The sequence below is a fragment of the Lupinus angustifolius genome, chromosome LG18 (assembly GCF_001865875.1).
Source record: "Lupinus angustifolius cultivar Tanjil chromosome LG18, LupAngTanjil_v1.0, whole genome shotgun sequence".
In the NCBI taxonomy this organism is placed as follows: domain Eukaryota; kingdom Viridiplantae; phylum Streptophyta; class Magnoliopsida; order Fabales; family Fabaceae; genus Lupinus; species Lupinus angustifolius.
In genome coordinates this window covers 15,408,036-15,429,314 of record NC_032026.1, presented here as the reverse complement: position 1 = coordinate 15,429,314, position 21,279 = coordinate 15,408,036, and the positions used below count along the sequence as shown (strand labels likewise).

At 30.6% G+C, this 21,279-nt stretch overlaps 1 pseudogene; it reads left to right on the top strand.

The window, feature by feature from the left end:
- On the top strand, positions 16,899-20,338 carry LOC109333223 (annotated as a pseudogene).

The window sequence follows — 21,279 nt, the reverse complement described above, 5'->3', positions numbered from 1 at the left end:
TTGCAAGTTGCTCGCGAGAGCATTCAGAAAGTTGTGTGAAAGTTATGTGAATTGTGTTATACAAATTTGAATTTCTAAGTGATTTTGAAACAGGCTTCCAACCAGACAGCATATCCGTACATGAAGGTAGAAGTCAACTAAAGTAACATCTATTCGTTTTGGGTGAAGTTGTTTCAGTTTTGATTTGAAAATCTGGTGTAACAACTCTCAATAATTGATTACTTTCATGGGTAACCGGTTACACTTTCCCAAATGAGTAATCGGTTACTCCCATGAGTAATCGATTACTCTATGCAAAAATTGTTTGGTAACCTATTACACGGTTTGAGAATCTGTTACTCAGTCCTAGTAACCTATTATTTAATTTTAGTAGCCCATTACTTGGTTCTAGTAACCTGGTACTTAGGTGCAATAACCAATTACTCAGGTCAAGTAACATATTACTTAGTTTTTTGAAAATTTAATTCATTTTAATTCCAAGTTAAAATACTTTTCAAAATTATTTTATTTATGAACATTTTGTTAAACTAAATGACAAGACTTAGGGAAATAAGTACTTATCTTAGAAGACTCTAATACACTGTGATCTTGAGTAGTTTTTCTTATAAGTCTTCAAGGTCTTCATAGTTTTTCTTTATTGGTGATATTTGTGTCTTCATCAAAATTCGTCAACGTCAAGAGCAAGATCTTCTTCACAGATACATCACACAGTGAAACCATCAACAAACCTCAGAAGCATCATTTTACATATGCTCATTATCCCCAACAATATTATCCTCTTACTAATCATGAAAGGCACTCTTAAAATGGAAGAGAAAACTTTTTTAAGATGTGATCACCTTGTCTTACTCCGAGCTACTTCCACAATATTTTCAGAGGTATTTGATAACTCTTCTTCCCTTTAAGAAAGTGGAACCTCCATACCTAGAGAGATTCAACCTGAATGCTCTATGAATACCATAGAGGGACAATAGGTCATCCTATGGGTATTTGGAATCAATTAAAGGGTAATGTATAAGACTTGATTGATACGTGAATGATCAAGTTTCACGGAAGTGTTTTGATTTGAGAAAGACATAAAATGTATTTCATCCATGAAGATCTTACCCCAAGTTGATAATATTGCGCTAAAATAATAAAGCAATAAATTTTGTTGGCTTTGCCTAGGGTTTTAGGGTTGCGAAATAAAGGGACATACATTTTTTCCTCTCGGGAATAAAATTTTATTTTTCATTATATATCTTTTTAATAATCACATGTTAATGCATTCATCATGCAAACTTATCATATTTTGCTACACTTCACGAATTATATTTATCCCAAAAAATCGCAAAACAAACATAACCAAATATTAAAATTATTTTATGCATTAATATGAGATATTTGATTAAATAATGAAAATCACAAGGAGAATCATGAAAATGTAAGAACCATAGTGATTTGCATCTCTAGACATATTTTCTAATAGCACAAGGTTTCTTTGAAATTCCCAAACACTAATAAGATATCTATATTCATCTCAATTGAGCCTATACCCCAAAAAAAGATATTATTTATGAATCACCAGTGAGATGTCAATAGCTTAAGAATGATATATTTTCAACCGCTTTCTTTGACTTTAAATTATTAAATAAAAAAATACACATAATTTCCCCATTTAACCAAAATATAAGATGATAGAAGGAACGTTCCTAGGTCGAAATATAAAAAACAAAAGACTATTGAAAATCTACAATGAATATCTCACGCAAAAGTTGGGACAAAGGTAAATACTATATTTATTGAACATGTATACTTTTGCTTAAATCTTAGGTCATTTTTATAACAATATAGAAAATGCTCTTGATATTGGAATGTAAGAAACTTGTTGAAAATGAGATAAAAGGGTAAAATATAAATATGAGAAACTCATATTTTCTAGACTTGTATCATTTTCTTGAAGATACCTTCCAGTCCCATTTTCCCAACAAAAAAAACAAACACATTTTGAAATGGGGATTGGGGAATGAGGAGCAAGAGCCATAACAAAGCATTGACTCTCAATGATAGCCACTATCTTTACCTTCAATCTCTTCTCACAAATCCCTATCCCCAAAACCATAATCATTTTGCAATCAAACACGATAAAACTAATCCTCTTTTCTCTACAATCAATAATTTTGATTCTCCTTCTCTGATCAAGTCAAACTCTACAGTGAAACACGAACCAATAAAAATACTACTCAAAGAAGATGATAATGTTCCTCATAATTTAAAGAATATCACTCCAAAGCTCTACAATTCTTACCCTAAAGGATAAGAGAACTTGAAGACAAAGATGAAAGTGTAATTGTAAGGGAGAAGTCGTATCTGCAAGGTTGCTTATTCGAATAAAGGCTATGGTAGTGATGGTGAGAAGATGGCGGTTGATTAATCCAACATTGATGGTATAATAAATCTCGACACACCTTTAAGGTAAAGGGGAGTAAGGCTATGTTTGTGAATTGAGTTTTGGAGGGGAAGAAATGGAAAAGAAGACTTTAAAGTCATATCAACACTGTAGCTCATGGGTCTCAAACATTCTCTTTCATTTCTTTCTCTTCTAAAATCTAACTCGCAAACACATCCTAAGTGTGCAAATGAAATTTGAGATATTTTGAATGATTTGACCTCCAAATGCGAGTTGATATCTATTGAGAGGAATCGATTCAAACAAAAAGATCTTCATGATGATGAGGTAGTCGAGTACGAGGGTGTTGGCTCTTCGATTTCTCCCTCCCAAATAGGATCTACCTAAGGGTAACAATAATATTAATGGTGTTATTGAGTACATGGAAGATGATGACTCTGGTGATGAGTCTCTTCAATAGTTGGGTCATTTCGAGCCACAAAATGATGGTTCCATAAGAATAGTCGATCCAGAGTTTACATTCCAATTGCCTAGTAAAAGTGGAAAGATGTTGTATCCCCATCAGCGGAAAGGGTTGAAATGGCTCTTGTCTTAGCATTGTCATTGAAAAGGTGGAATATTGGGTAATGATACGGGTTTGAGGAAAACAATGTAAGTTTGTGGATTTCTTGCTATTCTATTTCATTCCTATCTAATTAGGAGGGCAATGGTGGTAACTGTTAGAAATTCATAATTTCTAATTAAGATGTACATAATATATTTAATACAATTATATTAACTATTTATTTTAGGTTACAAAACAAATTATCTAATTATTAGAAACCCATAAGACTTCTAAAACTAATAACAAATATGAGCTTAATGAGTGGATACCCAAACGGTTGGTCTATATGGGATAATAAGAACCCTCTAAGTTAACCCATAACGAATCGTTATGGTCCCCAATACACTAAATCACAAATAGTTTTCACTTCTCCCAATCTGAGAGAAAAAGAAGGCAAAAAAAGGAAGTAAGGATTTGGTTGAGGAAGATCATCATACCAAAACTCTCTCGAAAATGATATATCAAATGAGTAGATAAGAAAACATGAATTCAAGTATGACATTACACCCTTATTTTATATTATTGTGAAAATTATGAGATTTAAGATCCTAAGATTAGTATTTCACCAATCATAAGGAACTCTAGCCCCTAAAACCTTGTTGCCCCATTGGATCAAAGAATAGTACGTTATTGGTCTGTTTGACAAGATAAAAGAACATTATGGAACTTCTTCTACAGCTAGGGAATATGAACTTCTTCTAAAGCTAGGGAATATGAACTTCTTCTTACGATTTATGATATATCCGCAACAATAATGCGTCCCTACATGGGAACCATTATTTTGATGAGAGTGAAGATGATCCAGCTTGGAATTATATGATCCTTGATGCGAGTCACCTTATAAATAATCCAAGCACACAAAGAGCTAAAAGTTTACTCGAAATACCAAGCGTCAATCACATTGTTATCAGTGGCATACCATTGCAAAATAACCTCAAGGAGTTATGGGCCTTGTACAATTTTTGCTGCCATGAATTACTTTGTGACTAAATGGTTCAAAGCCCAATTTGTATCGCTCATACTTCATGGATATGTAAGAATGCCTGCGATAAATAGTATGCTTTTAGATTGTTGATTTCCATCTCATATTCACATGGTGCACAAAATTAAAAGAGCATGATGAATTGCTTTCTACCCATTCACGTTCTCTTTTTTTTGTTTGGGTGTTTTGATATTATTACAATTGTTTAACATTTGATTGATTCTTAGTTAGAAACATTTTCTTCCACATTTGTTACACCCAATGTTGTGAGATCCAAAAAAACAAAAAATTAATTTTTCAAGAGAATAATTTTTCAAAAAAATAAAATATTATTTTATAAATAAATTAATTGAATGAGGTTACCATATAATTACTATTAAGTTTTTTTTTTCAAAAAGGTGAGGAAATTATTAATATATATCCCTTTATTAAATAATAAAAACCGAGACTTTAATTTAAAGATAAGAAGGTTACCAATTTGCTATATTAAAAAAATAAAACAAAATATTAATAATAATAAAATAAGACTGTTCTAGATAATAAGGTTGTTTGTTAAAAAAATTATTCATATTTATCTCTTTGAAAAAATAAAAAAACGAGAAGATAATTATAGGAGAAATGAGGTAATCATTAGCATCTTTTTTTCAAAAAACAAGCTTATCAGTAAGTATTCTTCCTTATCACTAAGGCTATTCTTCCTTATCACTAAGGCTACCAATAATATCTTCTCTTGTTTTCTTATGTTTCATTCATGCATACATCGTGATTAAGTAAATTACTATGTATTTTTTCTTTTGAGTTAATGTATTTATGAGTTTTAAAAAAACACAACTCTCATGCTTTTAGAGTAGAAACAAAAAAACACAATGCACCAAGCACATTATTTAATTTACACCATTAGTCATTCTAGCCTAGGGTAGCCCTTGTTCCCAGCTGGTATGAATTCTCATTCCTTTTTTTTTGTTTTATTAAATATTGTAATAATAGATATAATAATATTTCCAGTAATAAAATAGTATTACTAATTAATAATGGAGTAATTCTACTATTAAATAATAAACTAATATTAAGTTGGTAGATATGTTTTTACAAATAAAGGAAAATTGACATGATTATTTTCTCGTCCATACAACATTCCTAATAAATACCTAATGCAATATATTTCTGTTATCATAGTATTTTAATCACTTTAATAATATTATTTTTTTCAAATCATAAAATATAAAGATTTATGAGTATACCAACAAGTCACATGCCTAATTGTTAGATGTTATATTGTATATGTACTATCTTGAAATATATTAATATGAAAAAGATCTTGTTCTTGATCTTGACACGATTTTGATAGAGATATCAAGATCACAAAAAAAAACCTTACAAACATAGAAAACAAAGCTTCAAAGAGTTACAAAACAACCATAAGACAAAAACAAAAAACCAGATATCAATATACACAAAAAAATAATAATATATAAACTAAACAAAAGAATAGAAATTTTATTCATTGATTGGACAATAAATTCACTAACTATATTGTATTCCCTAAGTTGTATGATCTATACATTGTATTTCCTTAGCTATAATATATACATTGTATTCCTTAAACTAATCACTAATACTTAATACAAATTTTGACCAATCTTTCTTAAGTTGTGGAATTAATTTGGTCATATGTGTACGAATATGCATGAAATTGAAATGAAACTGGCCATTGCATAATGATCTCCTTCATGAAATACAACTAGGACTGTAAATGAGACGAACTAAGTCAAATCAGAGCTCAATTCGATAAGGATTTGCTCAACTCGAAACTCGACTCGAGTTTGATATGAGTTATTTTCTTAGTTCGAGTTCGGCTCGGTTAAAGTTCGCGAACTGTTCGGTTTAGTTTGAATGGTTCATTTTGACAACTCAAATAATTAATTAAAATTTGAAAAATATTGCAAAAGGTTTTACATATATAAATATAATATTGTTTTTTATAATAACAATAAATATAAAAAATAATTTATAGGTACACATAGAGGTCCTTTGTGGGGATAAGAACATCACTGACTTTGTGGGGTTACTCAACAACGAAGAGGTCCTTTGTGGGGATAAGAACATCACTGACTTTTGATCTTTCAAAAAATTGCCATACAAGTATCTAACATATAACATCAATGTTAGTTATAACTATGAACGCAAGCATGCACGAATATGATTTTAAAGACGAAGTTTAAAGCTTAAAGGCAAGAATATATCATCAACAACAATAAAGACTTATATTCAAGCTTAAAGAAAAGGATCATCAAGAATAGAGTAATTCTTTTATATTTAGGTCCTACGATGCTTTGAATGGGTAGAGTCCAAGTTGGGTGAACCTTATGATAAATCTTACATAAATAAAATATGAGTATATTTCATAAAGAGATTTTTCATACATAATATGACTTATGAGTATTTAGCATGCATACATGATTTTAGGCATTAATAATCATATCCTTTTCTAAGTCATGAATCATACATTAATCATTCATGTTAGAGATTCATGTATAATTAACTAAGTCTTTTAAGAAAAACGTTAATCAATTAATACATTGTTTAATCCATTAAGTCTTTGTAAATGGGAGACCCGTTAATTGATTAAGGACATGATTAATCAATTAAGTTAGTTTCTGTTTTGGAATCTTTGACGTTTTAAAGAAACATTAATCAATTAAGTGACAATTTAATCGATTATCCCTAATAGAACAGTTTGAAACTGAATGATATTTTACCATCCTTTCCCATGGGAAAAGTAAGAACAATAATTTTTACACTTACAGAAACTTGATACAAGATTGATACACGATTTTCAAGAGTGATTTTTATGAAAAGAGAAAGAAACTTTCATGTGAAAAAGAAAGAGTTATTGTGAATCTTTGGAAGAGTTTATTTTCATACCTTGACAGTTTTTTAAGATTTTTCCTTTTGTGAATCTTAATCATTCATTTTCATCTCCGAGTTTGTGAGATTCATCAAAGAATAGTTTGTTCTGTTTGTTAATGTTTGATTAGCACATTGTAGGTGCAATAGAACTTTGTACATATCTTTTACAATAAGTTTGTAAATTTGTCTCTTCGAGGGTGTGAGCTATTAACTAACAGGAAGAGAAAAATTTAGGAGAAAACCTAGGTTGCGATCAAGATCCAAGAAGAGGTCTCATTGGGTATACTTGGTTAGAAATGGTGATTAGCTATTAGAAGTTAGGTCCAAGAGAATTTTTGGTGGAAGAAGTGTTTTGTATAAATATTTGATTTCTTCCAGTGAAGCAAATCTCCTAGTATCAGAAGGGGAGACCTAGATGTGGATTGTATGTGGATTATCAATCAAACCAGGATAAATTAGCTGTGTTATCTTCTCTCTTAACCTACTCTTTTACTTACATGCAATTATCATATTTTCGCTTTATTTGACAAAATCCATTTAGAGATCATTGAATAAATGAATTTGCTTTATTAATCCCTTTCTATAATCAATTTAAGATCATATTAGATTAGTTTAATCATTGCTTTCTTGCTGTATCAAGAACCAAAAGATTTTCAAGAAAACCATCAGGTTAAACAATAGTCCTCATTTAATCGATTAAGTTCAGCTTTGTGTTAGTTGATTAAGCAACCACGAAATCGATTAAAAACACTACTTTTTGAGATTATCTTTTGTATTTTAAATCGAGTTTAATTATAATTTGAACCATCTATTGACCCCTCAAGGTGAAGTTAGAGCCCTTGTTAACCAACAATAACACCAATGACAAAATGAAAAAGTGAAATGTTAAGAAAACAATAATTACCTGATATATATGCATATAACATATTAACTTATCTAGTCATGTTCATATATTTCTTTAACTTCACAATGCTAATGAATTCTTCAGTACTATACCCAAAGATTTCACCATGAATTCATATAAGAAGTGCAAAATTAGCACCTTTCCTTTCTAGATGCATCTTTAGAACAATACAAAATTTGATATTCTGAGAGCTTGCATCCACCACAGATCCTTTAGACCTAAGTGGCTCACTAATTTTGTTTGCTATATTTAGACTTCACCATTTTGACCTTTTTCGATATATGAACATCTTCTTCTCTATGAAGGGATGTCATTGAGGCCATTAAATCTTTTTCATTGCCTTTAGAGTGTTCATGTTCCTAAATTTTTTAAGTCAACATATTAATTATAGATCAATTAATAAATATAATAAGAATGGGTAGTTAATGTATTAAAAATCATACCTTAGGATCTACAACTATAAGTTTTATTAGCCAAGCTACAAAAGTGCTTATGTCCTCTCCCACTATCAAGGTATCTTCATCAATAAGAATTGTCAATATCATATCACCATCAAATGCAGTATTAATCCCAACCATCTCATGATTTGGAGGGATGCGTGTATTGTGTAACATAGTATCTAGTAAGTTATGCATTTTACCAATATCTACTAAGCTCTTAGATGAGATATCTAGTTATAGGTTGTAAGTGTTGACACCCTAAATGTTAGTTAAAACTCATAAGTTTTTCAGAAGATTACGACTATAATTAAACTAAAGGGCAAGTAAATGAAAACTACTCAATTTAAATTTACCTCTGGAATGTCATAACTAGCAAATGTGCAACTGCCTTTGATGCTAGAACCATCGTATTGTTGATGCCCCTCAGTAGTCTTCTCTTAAATGCTACTTTATAAAACATTAACCCAGTTCATAAGGGCATTCAACATCTCCTGTATTTTAGCCAAATTAGCTCTAGTTGTATGCTTTTGAGTGGGTAAATTGCCTTTCTTGCTAACCCCTGATAGGGCAAATCGCAAGTGCACGATTATGTTGTCAAGAAACAAAATATCGATCCCACGAGGACTGGAAAATTCCTTTAATTATAACAATTAATTTATACTTAACTCAAATAGGAATTAAAAGTGAATTAGAACAATTTAACAATTGGCAAGAATAATTATGAAAATATTAAAAATGATTGAAATCTAATTTAGGAAGATTTCCCACGATAAGGGTTACCACCTTTACACTCACAAATCCATTTTTTTTGCTCATTTTCATGAACTTTTAATTATGAGGGTGAATTGCTCTTTGATATGTGTCATCATCTCTTGACCTTCTTGTTGTTTAACCGGGCTTTTATGACTAGAGGGTCATCATTTCCCCCGACAACACCTTCATAGTCCATATTGTTAAAGGAAATTGGTGTGGCCACCCTGCTAGAAGTTGATGGGCATGCATCGTTCCTGTCGACTACATGCATGATCTCCAAGATGTACGTCTTTTGAGAAAATCTAGATGTACCGACTACTATGAAACCCCTGAGATAGTGTTGATTATATTGGTCAGGCAACTTGTCATTTGGCGGTCGCGATGGTAGCCATCAACACTTCCCTCAGTGGTGGTCGTCTGTATTGCTGGCACGACAGGAAGTGTGCGCTGACGGGGTGAGGATTAGTTGATTCATAGTTTGTTTTAGCATAGGATGTAAAGTTCTTAATTTTTATAGGAGCTCTATTTCTGTAATAACAGTTGAAGCTTTAGTTTTGTAAAAAATTGGTTTCTCACCTCCTCAATTGCAACAGATGTTAAAGAGCTACAAGAGAACTTTGAAAAATGTAAAGAAGGTGATATTTTGTTTATTATACTCAATAACACATGTATATGCTACTAGTTTTTTTAGTTCATATTGATTATATTTCATATATGATTTAAAATTTGAACCAATCTCACATTCAAATGAAGAGGATTTTGGTACTAATTAAGTACCATTCACGTTGTTGTTAAAGTTTTAGTATTATTTATCATTGGTTAACACTTTTTTAATTGTAACAAATATATTACACGTGTTCTGTTATTGGTTGCTCTTATTCCGGTGGTTGTATGTTGCTATTAAGTTGTTATTTTGTCACCGTTGCTTTTCATGTAGGCTTTTTGCATGTGTGATAATACTGACCTGTTTGTTTATTTTTATTGCACTACTATTTTTAACTTTGTCGTGGTGTCATTATTTTGTTTTTTTTAAAGTGGATCCTCATTATTTCTATTTCTATATATTTAAAGTTGTCACTTTAAAAGTGTATTAAATTTAATTTTTTATTCATTTTTATAAATTTTGAAGTTTATGTATAATCTCAATTTATTATAAAAACAATCTAAATTAGATGAACCTGTATATAATATTTAGATAGGATTAATCAACTGTAAATTAGTGTCGGCTTTGGATCGTATAACTTTTTGACTAAAAGCAAATCTAGATCAACCCCGGACACCCTACTTAAAAGGAAAATGATTATGCTGCATTAAACTCGAAGATGAATATCCTAAAATTCTTTTATGCATTTAAAATAAATTTCAGACAAATTTTAGAGTCCCTAATTTAAAGAGGGTTATATGTTTTGATGATAGCAATGATGAAAACATAAAATAATTATATTAAATTTACAACTACATATCACTTAATTTTTATAAGGAGGGGTCCACTTATTCAAAGAGTAAGTTTTTTAAACTTACTCCTCATCCTAGCCATCAATTCTATGAAAATCCAATGGTTTGGATTAATGAGTAAATCTAAATCATTAGATATTTATAGAATTGATGGCTAGAATGAGGAGTAAGTATACAAAACTTACTCTTTTGAGTAAGTGTAAAAAATCTTGAGTAAAAATTAAGAGAAGGATATCTCTTTTGAAAAAAATCTTGAGTAGGTAACATTTTATGATAGGCTAAAAATTGCTTTTTGATATTTTATCTTATTTCCAAGTTTTAATTTGGTCCTCTAACCAAATAAAAGTGTCAATTTAATCATCTATCTTATTTTTATGATACAATTTGATCATCTAACAAAATAAAGGGTTAATTTAGTTTTTTGTCTTTCTAATGTTTATTAGTTTACCCTTCTATAATAAAAAATGTCAATTAGATTGAGACCAAAGACATTTAACCATTGCCTTCATTTGAGAAACTGTATATTAATGAAGAATTAGACAAATTCCTAGTTATATATAATTAAGTTATTATGATAAAAGTGTAAAACTGACAAATACTAGAAAGACGGATAACTAAATTGAAATCTAACAATAGGTTAAAGGATTAAATGGATACTTTATTTTGTTAAATTACCAATTTAAAACCTAGAAATTAAATAAGATAGTGTTTGCCTAACTAACAAAATTAAAGTGAGGGAACCTGTCTAACTAACAAAATAAAGGCATGTCTATGTTGTATCACAATTTGTGTTACATCATGTATCATCAGTTGTAATTAATCAAAAAAATAATTAATTATTAATTTTTTAACTTAAATAATTTTTTTTTAATAAATCACGATTTAATGATATGTATAGTAACACATAACCAACCTATATAACCTATGTACTCCCATAATAAAGGGTGGTAGCTAAGTCTTGAGAAAGACCCCACAATTCCCAATCTTCCGTGCAAATTGTTTCCCTACCTGAAATCCGTAATCAATCCAAAGCCAGATACTTCAGCCTCTTAATTTCTTAACATATTTCACACGACAACACTAGGAATCAAATTTGCCATGCTTTTTCATTTCATTATAAGGTTAGAAGTTTGATGTAACATAAGTATAAAATGTTTAAATTAAAAATATCAGTTTTTAATTCGTGTAATGGACAAGTTGTTAAATTTTGTTATATATGGATCGATGCTTTACTATTTTTAAATATTCATGATAAATAGTATATTTTTAAAAAATGTATTATTACTTTTTAATACAATTGTTAGATTTTTTAAGAGGTTAGCAAAGTTTTAATTTCAATTTGTATTAGTGCTACATAATAATTTATGAATCAAATGTTTCACTTCAATTGCTAATTATCCTATTTTCTATTTCTGTCTTAGAAGAATATGTAATATCTCTCCTTTTAGAATGAATAAGAACTTTGATAATTGATTCTGAAAATAAAAAAAAAACATATGAGAGGAGAATATGTTTCAAAATTAAATAATGGAGTGGTTTATTCTTGCATAAATTCAATTATATTATAACTATCATAATAATTAATAAATTTCAGGATATTTTCAAAAGAGAAAAAAAAGTGACAGTTCTTACATAAATTTATTTCTTACTCATTACTTGCAGATTGGTGATAACATATGATAAAATAGATAACCATAATCGTAATATTTATGTCTTTGTTAAAAATGTGGCATGCCAAGAAAACATTGAAAGTGAATTTATAATGAGCTAACTTTAGGGTAGTTAATTAATCTTATAAATTTTTATGTGGTCTTTATTATAAGAAATTTTCTATAAGGTTTTGATGATCTTTTTTATAAGACATTTTTTACAGTATTTATCATTTTTCCTCATTTGTCTCTGTTAAAAGCTTCCATTATCTATAGTGTAACTAGCTGATCCAATTATTTTTCAGTGGTTGCATAATTTTGAAACAATTGGAAATATAAGTGGAAGTCTTACAGTTGTATAATGGTCATAGGTTCAAAGAATAAAGTGAAGAAGGTTATTACGATAAAAGTAAATAAATGGAAAAGGATATGAAATTTTCTACTCACTTGATTTGAATTTTGGTATTATCTATTATTCCATTTAGGAAGAGAGAAAAAATGAAATTTCATTCTCTTTCAAATGACTTAAATTCGTCACTACATTTTTTACGGACAAAACATAGAAAACTATCTTTTATACAAGATTTATAAAATATGACCATTGAACTAGAGTTTTGGCCTCGAGAGTCTATTAAAAATTGGGAAATGTATTAACAAACCGTTCGTCCATATTATAATGATACCCTCGAAATTTACTTAAACTATTTTTCAACCAATCACAATTTATGGTGCAAGATGTAGAATAAAATATGTGCTCCCATATTCCGCGGTGCAATACATTAATTAACACTATGTAGTTCCATGTATAAAAGTAATTAATAAGTTGGTTTAATTTTAATTAATTGAAGTTGAAAAAAAAGAAACATACTATAGACTTATCTTCCTAATTTGAGTGATGATAGAGGTATTATTAGTGATCGCGATCATCTCTCTAACCCAAATAGAAAGGAAAAAACGATAATAGTTATAATTGTTCTTCCATTTCTCAATTTGAATTTAGAAACATTTATATTAATACTTATCTGTTTTAATAAAGAACGTACTTTATTAATTGAAAGGGAATTAATAAAAATATGATAACATTATTGGTCATTAGCCTTTTCACTTTAGGAAATGGTAGATGTAGTATCAATAACCATGATCACTTCTCAACCTTGAGTCAAAAATAAAAATATGACAAAGAACACGACTTTAATATTAAATTCTCAATTTAGATTTTTATTAGTTGTGCAATTAGAATATAATTGTAGAGTTAATTGATTGAATTTTTTGATTTAATAGAAGTTGAATTAAAACTAATAAATCAAAAAATGTCTAAGGTAGAGACTAAGAAAAAAGAGATAATTATTCCTCATGTATATTTATAATATATAAATAAAATAATATATTTATAATAAATTTAACTTCTATTATTTATTTCATAATTGATTTTAATCAATTATGTAATTAACTATACATTTTTATTATTAACTAAATTAATTATTATTTATTATAATATATTATTTACTTATTTTTTAATACTTAATCATTATTTTTATTGACTAAATTTTTAAGTATGAAATAAAATGTTTATTATTACTATTATTTACACAAAATAAAGTTACTTAATTAATATATAAAAATAAGGAAATTAAAAGAATATGGAAATATACATGCGACAATTATGTGTTAGAAAGCGACTGGAGAGCGAGGAAAGCTTAGAAATTACAAGAATGCCTTTTTTACCTTCCTTTTTTATTTTAATTTTAAATCAAGAGAGGGCGTTGAATTATTACGCAACGATCGCTTCCATTGTACCAACAGTATATACGACATATAATGATGCATATATTGAATGAAAACAAGCTATGTTTGTATGATGACGTGTTGTATGAACCAGAAACATGAAATAACACCAACCTTTGAAAATTTGGATTTGAGCATTTTTAGTTTGCACTCGATTAATTTGTTTTCTTCCCGAATGTTCTTCTGCACCCTTAAAACTTTAATTTTAAAAACTATTACGAACTTGTTTCAAATGGTAGAGCTCTTGTCGAGCTAGTTGCTTTCTCAAAATTTCTAGACCATTCAATATAAATGCTCCAATGTTCAACTAGGTGATGAAAAAATCGAACTCAAAATGTTTTTTCCCTTGTAGACTTGTTGGGAATTTCTTTCAATGAGATGAAAGTGCTCACGTGTGATATCTTTGATCAACTTCTTATCGATTATTTTAACCGTAAAATTGCCCATGTGTGCCTATTTGGAACTTCAACTTTCCTTCAAAGGCAGTAACTTGGATTCCTCAAAATATACCCTAGTTTGCTTAATTAAGGATGGACAATAGTAAATATTTTCCTTGAGGGTGTTTATTTAACTTTCCCTAATTTTTTCCTAGACCACCTAGTGTAGGTACCTATAGGGAATTCTCTCTCTTTATTACAATTCTAAGTCCCTTTTGCATATTTTTCGAATCAACATCACCATCCTTTTCTTAGGTTTCCTCTGCAAGTATTCAACCTATAACTCTTATTTTTTATCTTTTGTTTTGTTCTTTTAGAATGCTCTCAAGAAGATGAATTTGTTAATCCTAGGTAAAAGTCAATACCGAGGCTACTTTTTAAATAAAAGGTTTTTGAAGTTTGTATTCTAAAATGGCATCATTGCCTTACTAAGGAATTGTTCTCTTTGCTTATGATTGATTCAAGTCATTGATCCATGGTATGCGAATTTATTGTTGCCCCAGTTTTAGGATTCTTGGGACCTTCCATTTGAAAAATATGATCATCTTAAAAACTGGTCCAGTTTGATATACTAGAAATGATCCTTCTACTCAAATTTTCAAACAAAGCCTAATCTAAGAAGCCCTAGACAAGAATCATTACAAGATATGCCCCAATTTAATAGTAAGCCTAATCTGATGATTGGTAAAATATAAATCCTATGATCTTGAATATTATGATTCTCATACATAATATAAAACAAGGATACAAAGTCATACCTGAATCCCTGAATCAATATTCCCTGATCTACTCATTTGATATACCTTTTGAGAGAGTTTTGGTATGATGGCCTTCCTCAACAAATCCTTAATTACTTTTGGGACCTTCATTTTCTATCTTATGGGGAGAGGTGAAAACTATTTGTGATGATTTGGTGTCTTCGGGACTATAATCGTTCCTTATGTGTGAACTTATAGGGTTCCCATTATCCCCTATAGGTCAGCCGTTTGGGTATCCACTCATTAAGCCCATATCTGTTATCAATTTCAGAAGTTCTATGAGTTATCAGAAATTAGATCACTTATTTTGTACCCCAAAATAAATAGGCAATATAATTGTATTAAATATATGATTCACACCTTAATCAGAAATTATGAATTTCTAACAATCTCCCACTTGGGCTTCATATTTTTCCTGAAACAATTGTATCACATATTCTTTAGGTGCGCATTTGTATGTTATTTATATTTAGACTTCTCCTTAATACAATTTGGTCCACCTCATATATCAACTATGGAACCACCACGACCTTCATCACATTCAAACGTGACTTGACCACGATGATCACCATACCAATATACTAAATGACATAGATGAAATATGGATGAGTAACATGGAAATTTCTTAAACGTGTTTCTTTCCAACTGGTCATTCTTTATTCTTTAGTGAGATCAATCCAAAGTCCTTAATTGCAACACAATAGTTACAATACATAAGTTCAAAATACAACAATAAACCATCAACTTTATAATGCATAAAACTATATATGACATCCAAAGTAAATCATAAAACATATAGACTGCCACTGAACTAAGGTATCCTAAGGAGCAATACTCATATGAGCAATATGCTCATGAAAAACTTTAGGTACCAAACCTTTAGTCAGTGGCTCAGCTAGCATAAAATTTGTCCATATATGTTCTATGGAAATTTGTCAATTTTGAACACTTTCTTTAACAACCAGAAACTTGATGTAATAAATTTTGACTTTATAGAACTCCTATTACTGTTGGAGTAAAGAACTGCGGACTTACTATCATAACAAATTCTCAGTGGTCTTTTATTACCATCAACCACACATAAACTAGTGACAAAATTCCCGCAACCATATACTATGTTCTGATGTTTCAAAATAAACCATGAACTCCACAACAATGGTTGAAGGAGCTATGAGCGTCTTTTTAGCAGACTTCCAAGAATAACACCTTCAGCCAAGATAAACATATATCCAGAGGTGGAGTGTCTATTGTCTAGACACCCAACAATCGGAGTCAGAGTATCCAATGATCTCTAAATTCTCAGACATCCGATAAGTGAGCATGTACTCATTTGTTCTCTGTAAGTAACACATAACACGTTTAATTGCCTTCTAGTGATGCATTACAGAATTTCTCAAATATCTTCCCAAAAAAACTCTCACGACAAACACTATGTCGGGTCGTGTGCAAACTTGAGCATACATTAGACTTCCTACTATAGATGTATAAGAATATTTTTGCATCTCGTATCTTTCAAGATCATTTTTGGGGCATTGTTCGAGACTAAACTTGTCTCCCTTAGCTTTAGAGATATCCCCTAGTTTAGTTTCCTTCATGCCAAATCTATCTAGGACTTTATCTATATAACATTCTTGTGACAACCATAGGATATCTTGAGAGCTATCTCTTAGTATATGAATACCTAATACAAAAAAGCTTCTCCAAGATCTTTCATTTCGAAATTCTTCATTAGAAATCTCTTGGTCTCATTCCATATGTTTTTATTTTCCATGTCCTAAATACTTTATATACAACCCTCTTTCTACAAAGAAATTTCATCACCCATTTCTCCAGCTATCACATGGAGACTTGGTTCATTATCCTCGTTTCTCTTAGTCTTGTTTTTCTCATCAGAGCCTTGTTTTCTCTTCTTCAATCATCCACAAAAACCAAAATCACAAATCCTATCCCTCCTGGCCCTCCTCACATCCCTATCATAAGCCTCATCACATGGCTCACTAAATCAGTTTCTGACATAGAACCAACACTCCAAACCCTCCACGCCAAGTATGGTCCCATCATCACCCTACCCATCGGTTCTCCTCCTACCATCTTCATTGCCGACCGCTCCCTCGCCCACCAAGTAGTTCTATTTTAAGTGAAAAAGATATATGCAATGACTGTATCAGAATTTTTTATATTGTCATTGTATCATCCATCATTTATTTTTAATCATCATTTACTATTATATAAAAATAATATAAATGAATAGTGGATAATGTGTTGATCGTGTATAAATTTGTACACTGTCTGTGTATATACTTTACACTATTATTTTAGTTATTATTTTACTTACTATTTTAAGAGTGTAAAATATATGTATTTTCTTTCTAAACATTTATATACAGTCAGTAGATCACCTACTATTCATTTATATTACTTTTTTTAAGAGTTAATAATAATTAGATATGAATGGTGAATGATATAATAAAAATATATAAAATTCATACATGATAGTATATGCATATGCATATTTTTTTTTTCAAATTTTAATTGTATTCATATCGTTAGAGATTAGAAATTTGGTGATTTTCATATTTTGTTCGAGTTTAAGATTCTATAGCATCAAGCCGATTTACTACTAAGATTAAAACACAGATATTATTGTATACTTAACCAAATACCAACCACATTATCGCACAATTAAATGGAACACAAAAAATCACAATAGTGTGTTCAGAAATGAAAAAGTCTCTTAAATACGGGTTAGGATTTATAGATCAAACTATTTTTTTATTTACCAGATATATTATGATTTCATACTTGCAGTACAACTATGTAGTATTTATGTTATGAGGAGCCATCTTTATTATCTTCATTCATCTCACTTTGAGTGTCACTTTAACATAATATAAAGATCAAGTCGATCGTGAATATGTTCGTTATCCATATTAAAAATATATTTTGACTAAATTATCATTCACAACCCATACTCATCATTATCACACTTTATTTAATTGAACGATAAAAAATGAAGAAAATAGTAATTAATACATATTGATTTCTAAAGTGACATTGAAAAAAAAAGTTAAAAATATTAACATGACAATTAAAACAGGTATGAGTAATATTTAAGATTTTATTGTATTAGTATAAGATTTTTTCGCTTTCACTGTGTTTAACTTTGTTGATGTGTTCACTGTTCACATCAAAATTCATCAACTTAACATGTGAGCATGCTGATCATAAAATTAAGCCCAAACTTTTTCAAATTTATAAAACTTAGAGACACTTTCCTTTTCATTATAAACATCTTTATTTAAGGTTACATTTTACATTTTGTCAAATGTTTTCTCTTTCATCAAGTATTAATAAAAAAAATTGCAGGTCTTAATCCAAAATGGCTCTCTCTTCGCGAATCGTCCCACATCCCTCCCTACAAACAAAATCACTTCTAGTGACCAACACACCATCACCTCCGCCTCATACGGCTCCATGTGGCGCATCCTCCGTCGTAATCTGGTTGTCGAGATGCTCCACCCTTCCTGAGTCAAATCGTTCACCCAAATCCGCAAGTGGGTCCTCAAAGTCCTTCTCAATCGTCTCCAGTTTGATTCAAAATCGAATGACTCTGTTATAGTCAAGGATCACCTTCAACTTGCCATGTTCTCATTGCTAGTTTTTATGTGTTTCGGTCAACAAGTTGATAATCAGAAACTTAGAGACATCGAGCGCGTACAACGTAGTTTGCTTCTTGGAATCAACAAATTCAATATACTAAATTTCTGGCCTAAAGTTACAAAGCATTTGTTCAGAAAACGTTGGAAGGAGTTCTTGAAACTTCAGAGGGATAAAGAAGAGGTTTTGGTTCCACTTATTAGAGAGAGGAAGAAAGCAAAGGAAAGTGGATTGTTCAATAACAATAATAACCCTCATGTATATGTGGATACATTATTGGATTTGAAGTTACCAGAAGAAGGCCAATGAAATTTGGATGAAGGCGAAATGGTGACACTGTGTTCAGAGTTTCTAAGTGCAGGTACTTACATGGAGAAGACATATGCAACATTTTTATGCAAAAAGTAGGAAAAGGTTGTCCATAAAAAATATTATGACTACCTAATGCACAAAACTCGTACCTAGTATGGTTTTAGAGAGTGCACATATATTAATCCTTTCTCCAAGTAAGCAAAAAGGTTGCAGTTTAGTGGTTTCGAATTAATGTAACACCTCAACTACATGTGACCCCACCCATGACTCTATTGAGCATGTGATACTTTAAGTTTACACATCGCTGCAATATTTTATTCTTTGATAAGTAGCCTCCCATGACTTGAACCCATGATCTCAAGACTTATAACCATAAATTTCATTGTGTCGCTATCACTGTGCTATTTATACTATTGGCGCATATCCATTTAACTCTATAAATTACCTTCAACATGTTTATTATATATGTATCATATAAATGTTTTGGATCTCCTTGCAGGCACAGATACAACGTCCACCACGTTGCAGTGGATCATGGCGAATTTGGTGAAGTACCAACACATGCAACAAAGGCTCGTGGAGGAAATTGAAAAAAACTGTGATTGTGAAAGACAATGGTAGAAAAGAGAAGGAAGTGATCACTGAACAAGACTTGGAGAAATTGCCTTATCTCAAGGCTCTAATTTTAGAAGCACTGAGGCGCCACCCACCAGGGCACTTTTTATTGCCACATGTCGTGAGTGAGGATGTGGTTTTGAATGGCTACTTGGTGCCCAAGAAAGGGACAATAAATTTCATGGTGGCTGAAATTGGATGGGATTCTCAAGTCTGGGAAGATCCTATGGATTTCAAGCCCGAGAGGTTCTTGAATGATGATTGTAGTGAAGTTCGAGTGTTTGATTTAACAGGAACTAAGGAGATAAAGATGATACCCTTTGGAGCCGGGAAGAGGATTTGTCCTGCCTATAAGTTAGCATTGCTTCATTTGGAGTACTTTGTGGCTAATTTGGTTTGCAATTTTGATTGGAAGGTTCCTAAAGGAGGTGATGTTGATTTGTCAGAAAAACAAGAATTCACCGTTGTCATGAAAAATCCATTGCGGGTTCACATTTCTCGTAGAACTCATCATTAATATATCTATTTGATATTCTCATTTGCTTAGTAATATTTCTTGCTCGTAAAATTAAAAATATAAGACATTGATTAGATTATTTAGTTAATAGGAAATATGAATAGATAATTTTAAAGCTCTATATAGCTTCATGGGTTATCTGTCGATCATAGATTGAAAGATAATTTCATATATCTGGGTAGTATACTTTAGTTGTTAAAATAAATATAATTTTTGATTTGTTATCTGACTTATCTCGTCAAATTTATGGCCTAAGATTCTTTCGTGGGCAACGACATTTCACAGAAATGGATGAATTATCCATAACATGCGTGTATTTATTTTGAGAAGTTTTGTTTAGTATTGATATATGTTGAGCAGTTTTAGCTATGAAGCCATGCTTCACCATTGTTTGGTTCATATGTAGAACTTTAATTAGATAACCAAGTGCTCAAGCCATTACTTCTATGTAGAGCATATATTTTGGAGACTATTGAATAACAAGTGTTGTACTCTTCAAATACCTGACTGTGGAGAAAGAAAAAAAAAATACTAATTAAGTTAGAGAAAGATAAGATGTTTTGTAAATAAGGTAATTCTCTACCCAATGATAAGCACTCTTCTTTGGAGGCGTCGTCCATCGTCTAGGACATCTATTTAAAATCTAATTGCCAATGTTATGAACGTTGAGAAGGTGAAGGTTCATATTCCCATTGACTTGAAGATAAACTGTAAGACTTGAAAGGTGGATGACCAAATCAAAACCAAGTTCTAACAAATCATGTTAGTGATAGAATGATTGTCGCTGAAGATTCTACTGTTACAAATCTAGTCGTCTCTAATTTGGAGGATGTGGTCCTCAATGGTACTAGGGGTGCCTCGGTAGGGACTAATGAGTAGATTTAATATTTTTGTTGAATTCTAATTTTACTAACAGACAAATTAGTTGATAAAATAGCTAAATGGGTAGTCATATATATTAGGAGTGAACATGGGACGAGTTAAGCATGTCCCTTACTCGTCCTTAAATATTGACTAGGTCAATTTTTGAACCCGAACTCGTCACTAATTAAGATAGGATGCGTGAGGGACGAGTCCAAAATAAGACGGGTCAAGCTAGAGATGAGTCCGAA